The sequence below is a fragment of the Hippocampus bargibanti genome, linkage group LG07 (assembly GCF_051943395.1).
Source record: "Hippocampus bargibanti isolate YZ-2025 linkage group LG07, ASM5194339v1, whole genome shotgun sequence".
Lineage (NCBI taxonomy): Eukaryota > Metazoa > Chordata > Actinopteri > Syngnathiformes > Syngnathidae > Hippocampus > Hippocampus bargibanti.
Window position 1 is genome coordinate 23,375,281 of NC_142740.1, and position 10,304 is coordinate 23,385,584.

The 10,304-nt window shown below is 43.8% G+C and overlaps 1 protein-coding gene across 1 annotated transcript in view; it reads right to left on the reverse strand.

Moving 5' to 3' along the window:
- ptprsa (protein tyrosine phosphatase receptor type Sa) overlaps nucleotides 1-8,156 on the reverse strand; it is a 241,764-nt gene extending 233,608 nt beyond the window's left edge. Inside the window, exon 1 of the mRNA XM_089001604.1 lies at nucleotides 7,851-8,156. The gene's annotated coding sequence lies outside the window, so the exon portion shown is untranslated. The remainder of the gene's footprint in view (nucleotides 1-7,850) is intronic.
- Between the last annotated feature and the right edge of the window lie 2,148 nt (nucleotides 8,157-10,304).

Below are 10,304 nucleotides of genomic sequence, written 5' to 3' on the forward strand. Positions count from 1 at the left end.
TTGTTGTAATGTTTCCTCCTGTACTTTTTTTTTAACAGCAACAACCTTTAACTGTGTTTATTTACCCTGACTGTCACATGGTATAAAAACAAACAGCCTTTGTGTGTTGGCAGATGGCTGAAGTAGTGCAAGCAAGGATGGGATAAAAAGGGGAAATTCAAAGATAGCCATTGCACCACTTCTATTTTCCAGCTCTGCCAAAGGCAGCGATTGAAAAAAATGGAAAATAATAACCTGCTGTTCACCTGGTGGTGACAAGTAACAAGCTTGTAAATCTCTGCTAGTTCACCGTAAACATTGACAAAGGTATGTGGCCATAAACAAGCATTTTCTTCTTTATTTTCCTGTCATCTAGATTTTGACATTAGCGTCAATGTAACTCTTTTCATCAAGCAGTATGCATTAGTGTCATGAAGAATGTGCACAGTTATTAGCACGGATCAAAACTTCGTCTTGGTATTATGTGTCTTCAAATAATGGATAGGTTCAATTCGGTCTCGCTCCTATGATATTACACCTTTAAACATAATAAAAATCTCACAGCACACTATCTAACACAAATGCTGCTATGATAGGTCCGTGCTTCGTGGGTAGCCTCAGTGGTCATTTAACAAATGTCAGAAAGAAAGAATAGGGAATAAAACCAAAACTTCTGAAGACACAAAAAGGAGAGGAGTAGCAGTACCTTACATTGCAGGAGTTTCTGAAAAACTAGAGAGTCCTTTGGCAACACAAAATTCCTCCTTATTTCAAACCGATAAACACTTTAAGGCAGAAATTAGTGCATCCAAAAGATAGGCTGCCAAACGAAAAACAAGGTGATGTAGTTTATTCACTACATTGTAAGAATGAAAATTGTAAAGAGTTGGGGAGACTAAACAAATTCTCAAAAAAAGACTTCAACAACGCAGGGATAATAGTAGTGGGCTTCAATCGGCAGTACATATGCACCTAACAGCTAGCAACCACTCATTTGACGACAATGAGGTTAAAATCTTAGCGAAAGAACATATGTGGTTTGAAAGGGGAGTAAAAGAAGCAATTTTCATAAAACAACTAAATCCTTCAATAAACTGGTTTGGTGGGGTGAGGTTCAATTTGGATCGTTCGTACAACAGCCTACTTAGGCAAAATAGGATTAGGAATACTGATGAGGTGATACCGGTGGAAATGGGGCATTCAGGCCAGACGTTAGTCAGTACAATAGGAACAATCAGTGGAGTGGCAGGGAGTAGTCCTCTGCTCCCCCCAACCTGAGAGCAGGGACCTATCATAGCAGAGTCCGGCACTGCCATGTCTGGACAGTAGGGATATATATATATAGGGCCTAAACTACCAGTAAGACTTTAGTTTGCTGACAAAGTTTCTTGGATAAGAAGCGAAACTTCTGACACCTTCAAAGTACAGATGACGACTAAAGAAACCTTTTCATCGATTTACATTTTTACATCAGACATCAGACAGTCACTGTCCGTCACTGTCAGAGATAGGTATTTTTATTTTTTTAACAAGTATATAGAATTTCCCACGGCAAACCAGACAAAGTCTCACAACACATTTATGTGTTTTGGCACAGTGCTTTGGAATCACTGAAATAAAGAATATAGTCTATTCTCTTGCTGCTCTGCTCAAATACACAACCCTTGAAATGTGAACTTCATCAGGGAAAACAATTGGAACGTGTTGAAACAAACATAACTGGGTTGATTGGTTGAAAATTGTCATGAAAGGTTGTGTTCAACAAGTACTTTGGTTCAATAAATACACTGAATAATGTTTGGTTGGATGTACTGAGTTTTGTATCGTGACATAAAATCATCTGGATCCATAGATGGTTTTTTATGGTCTACTGAAAACATGTACATTCACTCATTACTGAATGTCCCCCAATGGTCTGTTCTATGATGCCACATTGCAGTATTAATATAGTTGACAAAGCTTCCTTTACCGTGTCCCCCAATGAAAAAGAAAACCAGATATGAAATCCCTCTCCCATTTGTACTCATTTCTATTTTACTGCACAAAAACAGGATGACTGCACAGTCGTACTACATCATAACGATTCTACAACGCATGGCGTCAAATTCATCTTGTGGATACAATAAAACTACAGTACATCTGCGTGCGTGTGCTATAGTGAGCCTGACACTATGTGCAAGGCATTTTCTTAACAGTAGTGGCTTCCACCATGGCCCCGAAACAATCTTGACTGTTCATCTTGTGACAGGTGAAAATGATTGAGGTGCAAAACAGCAAGAGAAAACAACAGATGCTTGAGCATGCTCTCCAATCACCCATCTCATACATAGAGAGAGGCTGCTTGATTGATGACAAGTCAAGAATTGCCCACGGTGGAAACAGGCTTCCTTGCAACCAGCTTGGATAAAGGCAAGCCAAAATATGGAGCGACCAAAAAGCAACAACGTTAAAAGGCAAAAGAATAAGAAGACTTAAGAAGAAGAATAAAAGCTACCTTAAGACAACAGTAAAAATACTATTTTAAAATATATATCCAATACAACGCCAGACGAGGACACACTTCATAAAACGTTCCCAGACCAATAAGTCTGCAAGGACATTAATGGCTGTCCGTCCACAGGCTTCCATGGCAAGGCAGCAGTGATGGACTCTCTCTTGTCAATGTGATCATTGTGTGCCACCACATCTTAATAATAACAGGAAGACTTAAGTAGACATATCCTTGGTTGAGCGATCATGAGAATGATAATTCAAATTGAAGCCCCGACATCAAACAAATCTCAGTTTGAAAATCCCTGGGGTGTGCTTGTACTTTGTAGATTACAGCATGCATCACAATGAAAACCCAGTGAGAGCATCTCATGGTGCGTAAACACCATCTAATGCATTACATCATCTGTTGCCCATATTTTAATGACTTCGATGCAGGAGGCCAAACTTTTCCGTGTAATTGAAAGTGAAATATGGAGATGCAAAAAAAAAGGAAAACTCATGCGGTGTATGATTGGTTGCCAGAATAAATCCGAGGTGACATAAATCAGAATATAGAACATATTAAAAAGGGTTGGACTATTTCCAGGGAGGTTGGGTGCGGGCGGGCAGTGAGTGAGCATACTAATCCATTGGATGTTATATGCCTTGCTTGGATGCCTCCTCCTGGGCACCAGATGAGTTGTTTCTGGTGGGATTGCTGGTATGGGGAGAATTAAGAAATTTTTTTCACAAGACAGAGCATAACTGAAACACACAGCAACATCATAAATTTGATTACATTACATTGCGCTGCGAGCCTGTAAGCCATTCCTGGGGACCGTAAAAAGCTTTAACCGAGTTACCGCAGCTCAGGAGAAAAAAAAGAAAATAATGCCATTTTCTTTTTAACAACCAGCGTGGTGGAAATATATTGTTCTTTGAGTTTTATGAGTTTTGCAGGCACTCATTGTTATAACACTAGACCATGAAGAAGGGGGACATTTATTTCTTTTTTAAATCTGTTTTTTTAAGAAAATGATTTATATGCGCTGCAGTCAACGTGTGTGGAAAAAAAGTACATCACAAAGATAAACTATACAAAAGAACACCAAGGCAATTAATTATAATGCATTTCACTTGATGCAGTTTCAATGTCAAACATATCAGTCAAATGTGTCAAGCAATCCAACAGGGGGATGACCACAGCATCATCATTCGTGAAAAACATCCCAGAAAGGAGCCCAAGCTATGTGACACATATTGGAATATTGCGTGTGTAAAATCAATAAATAAATACATAAATACAATTTAAAAAAACAAAAACAAATTAAATGCAGGTCCTGCATGTCAGTTTTACAGTCTAGAAAGTCCAAAATATATGTCTACCTGATGCTGCACTTATACACACACACGGTGAGAGTAAAGAATCAGAATCAGAATCAGAATACCTTTATTCGTCCCGCAATGGGGAAATTTGCAGTCCACAGCAGCAATTGAAGAGGGATGGGGTTGGGGTGGGAGTGAAAGGATAGAAAACAAGATATTCTAAGCATAACAAAATAAAAATGTCAACTGTATACTGTGCAAATGTAGATGTGCAAAAACCGTTCTATAAACAAGACTGTACATAGTGCAGAATCAAGAGATGCATTTAGATATATTGCAACAACCCATATTTACAAGTGTCCAGTTTTTTTTTGTTTTTTTCACATGTGATCATTGGGAATTGTGAAGCCTGACAGCAGTCGGTAGGAACGAGCGGCGGTACCTCTCCTTCTTGCAGCGTGGGTGTAATAGTCTCTGGCTAAAGGAGCTACCCAGAGCTGTCAGGATGGGCAGGAGGGGGTGGGAGGGGCTGTCCGTCATAGCTTTTAGTTTAGCTAGTGTCCGTCTGTTGCCCACCTCCTCTAGAGAGTCCAGCGAGCAGCCCACGACAGAACTGGCCCGCTTGACAAAGCGCTCCAGTCTTTTTCTGTCCCGGGTGGTGATGCTGCCTGACCAGCAGACAATGCCATAGTGGATCTCTGATGCCACCACAGAGTCATAGAAAGTCTTTAGGAGTGACCCCTGAACTCCAAAAGACCTCAGTTTCCTGAGGAGGAAGAGGCGACTCTGTCCCTTTTTGATTAGGGCATCCGTGTTTGTTGTCCAGTCCAGTTTATTGTTGAGAGTAACACCCAGGTACTTGTAGGAGGTCACCCTCTCAATGTCCGAACCCTGGATGTTCAATGGTGCAGGTGACGATTGTTTCCTGCAGAAATCCACCACCAGCTCCTTGGTTTTGCCAGTGTTGATCTGGAGGTGATTCTGCTGGCACCAGTCCACAAAGTCCTTTGTCAGTCCCCTGTACTCCCTATCGTCTCCCTCTGTAATGAGGCCGACAATAGCTGAGTCGTCAGAGAACTTCTGAAGGTGGCAGGTTGGGGTGTTGTAGTTGAAGTCCGAGGTGTAGAGGGTGAAGAGGAATGGAGCCAGGACTGTTCCCTGCGGCGCTCCGGTGCTGCAGAGAAGCCTGTCCGACTCACAGTTCTTTACCCTCACGTACTGTGGCCTGTTTGTGAGGTAGTCTGTAATCCAGGATGTGAGGTGATGGTCGACTCCGGCATGCTGCAGCTTGTCCCCCAGTAGACTGGGCTGGATGGTGTTGAAGGCACTGGAGAAATCGAAGAATGTGATCCTCACCGTGCTCCCAGCATTCTCCAGGTGCAGCAACGCCGTATGGAGGAGGTAGATGATGGCATCCTCCACACCGATGCTGGGCTGGTAGGCAAACTGCAGCGGGTCCAGCGATGAGCTTGCCAGCGGTCGCAGGTGGGCGAGGACGAGTCTCTCCAGCGTCTTCATCAGGTGAGACGTCAGCGCCACCGGTCTGTAGCTGTTGAGCTCTTTGGGGTTGGCAATCTTGGGCACTGGGACCAGGCATGACATTTTCCACAGCTGTGGAACTCTGCCCAGCTTCAGGCTCAGGTTGAACAAGTGCTGGACAATGTCACACAGCTGGTCGGAGCAGGTCTTGAGGAGTCGGGAACTGATGTCATCCGGACCTGCTGCCTTCCTCACCTTCATCCTCCTCAGTTGGTTCCTCACCTGCGCAGTTGTGACAGACAGGCAGGAACCAGGAGGCAGAGTGGCGGCTGAGGGTGTGGCAACGGTTGGGAGGGCAGATGTTGGTTGTGGAAAGCTGGTCGTGAGAGGGGGCAGGGAGGGTAAGGCCACAGTGAGAGTTGGTGCAGGTGCAGCTACAGGTGAAGTTAACGGTGGGCCGGGGGCGGCTGGCGTCTTGTCAAACCGATTGAAAAAGCGGTTGAGTTCATCTGCCCAGTCCTTATCTTTTTCGTTCAATGTCACTGGGCTTTTGTGGCCTGAGATGTTTTTCAGGCCCTTCCAGACACCAGCGACATTGCTGGCTTGCAGCTGCTCCTCCATTTTCATCCTGTAGGCCTTCTTCCCCTCTCTGATCTTCCTCCTCAGTTGGATCTGCACGGCCTTCAGTTCCTCTCTGTTGCCCGACACAAAAGCCCTTTTCTTCTCCTTCAGGAGGACTTTTATGTCGGGATTAATCCATGGTTTGTTGTTGGCAAAACACCGCACAGTCCTGGTGGGTACGGTGTTTTGTTCACAAAAGTTAATGTAGTCTGTGATGGTGTTGGTGAGTGAGTCAATGTCTTCCCCATGAATCTCAGTAAAGAGCTCCCACCTGGTTGAATCAAAACAGTCCCGCAGAGCTTCTTCAGCTTCTGTGGACCATCTTCTGACCGTGCGGGTCACAGCTGGTTGCCTCTGGACAAGGGGATTGTACACAGGCTGGAGATAAACCATATTGTGGTCTGCTCTTCCGAGAGGGGGGAGGGTTTGTATGCATCCTTGGCATTTGAATAAAATAGGTCCAATATGTTATTGTCTCTGGTGGCACAAGTTACGTACTGTGTGAATTTTGGGAAGTTGGATTCCAGGGAAACGTGATTGAAGTCCCCTGAGATGATGAACAAGGCGTTGGGGGACTGGGTTTGCAGCTTGTTTACAACAGTCATGAGGGCATCGGACGCAGCGCCGCCATTTGCCGTAGGGGTAATGTACGCCGTCACGGCTATGACGTGAGAATTCCCGCGGCAGGTAATGCGGCCGGAGGCTAACGGCTAGCAGCTCGATGTCGCGAGTGCAGAGTTTTTCCTTGACCGTGATGTGCCCCGGGTTGCACCATTTGTCGTTCATAAATACAGCAATTCCCCTCCTTTCTGCTTACCGCTGCCTTCATTTCTGTCCGCTCGTACGAGTTGGAAGCCCTCCAACTCTGCGTGGGCGTCCGGAGTGATTGCCGAAAGCCATGTCTCCGTGACGAGTAGCAAGCTGGCTTCCCGGTACTCCCTCTGATGTCGCGTTAGCGCCGCCAGCTCGTCCATTTTATTTGGGAGCGATCTCACGTTCCCCATGATGACGGACGGGAGAACGTGTCGGTATTTCCTCGTTCTTTTGCGGCGATCTTTCCCGGCCCGACATCCTCGTTTCCTCCTCTTCAATTCATCAGGGATGTCTGGTGCGGCGGCCGCTAGTCCGCTATTAGCCCGCCACGCTAGTAGCTGGTCTCGACTGTAAACAATGGGATTCCGCGTGCGCGTGGATTCCCCGTTCACAGGAGCGATGAAAAAGTAAAAAATAACGGCGATGAGCAGAAGAAAAGATGCCCATCTCCTCTCCGTAGGTTTATGGAACGAGATTAGGCAAAACAAAAACGGAAAAGTAAAGAAGTGAAAAAGTAGACAAGAAAGGGAAAGAGCTGCTGTGGAGGCAGCCACACAGGGGGGCGCCATCTTTCAAACTCGATCAGTTCAAAGAAGAACAACTAACTAGTGAGATTCAAGGAAGGATTGTTGGGGAAACGAATCAAGTGGAAGGAATTGATGAGAATTACCAATTGAAATAAACTGTGATCGCAAGCTTGTCCATCCTTCTGTTTAAACCCACAATTAAAATGTAATGTTGCCTTCACATACACCTCTGACCAAGTAAAAGTCATAAATATGTCCCATACACTCCACCATCTCCCGCACTAATGTATATATATTTAGTACTGTACTTCTATTTTGTTGAGTGCGGCAATGGAAAGCTGAGCCGAGAGAACTGTCTTTTCAGGACCAACCACTGCGCCAATCTGATTCCTTCCCGATTGTTGAGACTTGCAGTAACATCGAGGTAGAGGGGAAATGCATTTTAACCACAAATGACCGTCAAAAACATTGAAAGCATGGGCAACTCCAGCGCTTTGAGTGAAGGCTATCAATTTTAACTCTCGCGCGCTGCAAAACCGAATCCGCATTTATGCCTAGTGGTCAATTGGGGGGCGGGGAGGGGTGATTGAAAATCCGTAAACGTCAGTTCAGAAGTGTGCACAGCCTCCTTACCTTTTTTCGGTTCCTTTCTTGTTCCTACGTGTTTGCCGTCACATTTTCATTTTTAAGACAAGCAGTAATCCCCGAGTTTTTTTCTTTCTTTTGTCTTTCTTATTCTTTTTTTGCGTCTGAAAGTGTGCGTCCCAGCGGCAGTTACAATCACTTAACCAGCTCTTCTTGCGAGATCAATGAAAGGCTCGGTATATTAAACTCTATATCTACTTCAAATCCATCCCAGGGAAGGTTGCTGAGGAGTGCGTCAGTAGTCGGCAGGAGGACTCGCTCTTTCAGCACCAGCCGCCGTGCGCACTTGGAGGAACCACAAGCGAGACGGTGCACTGACTGAGGGAATGATGTCATGTGTACGGCCCTCCCTCCCAAGTCTCCCCTCCTCACTTGAAAGCCCCAACGTCTCTCTCTCTCAAACACACCTCTTCCCTTGGCGTGATCTTTTTCAATTACGTATTCCAAGAGGCAGGGGAAGGGGATAGAGGGGGCTAAAACAGGTAGGAATGAAATATGACACAGTTTATTGTTCAACGGTTTTAATGAGCAATGAGAATTAGAAGAGATATTTTTTACCGTTAGTTATCAAAACAACGAAGAGCTTTTTTTTCCACTGTTGTCATCCAAATCACAGTGAACAAAAACTTCCTGATATGTACTTAAATTTCTCACACGAGCTGAGGTATTTTCTGGACTTCCCTGCAAGAACCAAAAGGACTGCAATACTCTCTAATCAATCAAGTTGAAGCTCCTTTCTCGATCAATTTATTTTAAAGTGCTTTTCCATCTACTTTGGTGCAGCTTTACGGCCACAGGGACAAGCTGTAATGTAGCCTGTTGCAAGGCTTTGTCAGTCCATGCCTGCACTAATGCTTAGACATGTTGGGAGGCACTTAACCCTCAGGATGATGAAAACTTTCTATTACAGAAAGCACAAATGTGGGTCTTTCGACTTTTGCCTGAGGAACTGCTAACGTAAAAAGAGTTAGTTTGTTGATGATGTATCTCGAAGTAAAGGAGGCATTTGGGATTTAGATCGAGTCGTGCCAAACAGAGTGCACAAATTATAAAGAAGCTACTGTTATTGCTTTACTGACGAAAACCGACTCGTGTACAATTGAATGAAACACAAGTTAAACAAGCATGACAGCAAAGCAGAGAGCTGAAAAAAAGGATTTGTAAAATCGGGTACATAGCTAAGAGAATTGTTTTGTTTAAAGAAGAAAGCAAATATTTTGCAGTTGTGGCTTTTATTTTGGTTAACCCGTCAACCCACGGATATACAATGTTCGATTCTGGCTCAGAAATTCTTTTGTGGACTTTGCGTATTCCCTGTGTTAATTTGTTGGTTTTATCTGGGTTTCTTACCACTTCTTTTTCTTTTCCTTTCGGCGTTTCCCTTTACGGGGTCGCCACAGCAAATCAGTTTCCTCCATCTTTGGAGGTTTGATCCGCATGTTTGTTTTGGCCAAGCTTTTACGTCGGATGCCCTTCCTGACACAACCCCCTGTATTTTTCCGGGCTTGGGACCGGCACAAGAAGACTTATGTCCCTTTGTGGCTACAGAACAAGCAACTCGCTCAGTAAAAGGCTCCCAAATACAAAATGGCCATCGGCACAGCAACATTCAAAAAAGCAAAAACTATACTCACCATTTGATGACAATGCACTGATTTTACCGTGAAATGAGCATCTCTTTCCCATAAGTGCAGCGTCTTCAGATCACATTTCATAAATACATGCTAATAAAGGCTGCTTATTAGAAAGAAATAGTATTTGGGAAAATTAAACATCGATAAGAGCAGCCTGACTTGACTTTTTATGTGGAAAGGAGTTCCTTATCAACCTTATTCGCCTGCCTTTACCTTTACTTTAAAAACCGTATAATCTTATCTCAAATAGTGCCCTGACTCAACTCCACAATACTAACAATTCTGCAGAATATCTACCTATGAATTGTCAATAGGGTGTGAATAGCTTGCCTTATGTGTCCTGTTCCTGACTGTCCACCAGTCCACATAGACACCATCTTTCAATTCTTGGCATAGTTATTTCTCTCTGCTGTCCCATAAAAGTGAGTATGGGTCACTAGATGACCACAGGTGTTACTTTTTGCTATTTTTTCTCAATAAATGGATCTTTGAATTTCGTAATACACCACCTTAGAACTATTTCATCATCCATCGTGCATGTCATTTATTTTCTTTTTAAATTAATGAGCAGACCAAATTTGATTGAGATTAGTAATATTGAGAGTTTAATAACAGTATTTACATGCAGTTTAAATAATATTGCTCTTCCACCTTCTATTTGTGCTGGAATTACTGTTGATTTAATGGTACATTCCATTGACTTCGGGATTGCGAGGCATGGGTGCATCTACTGGTTGGGAAACACCCTCCACTCCTGGACCTAGAACACAATCAAGACAGACATTACTTGAACAATAACAAAGGAAAT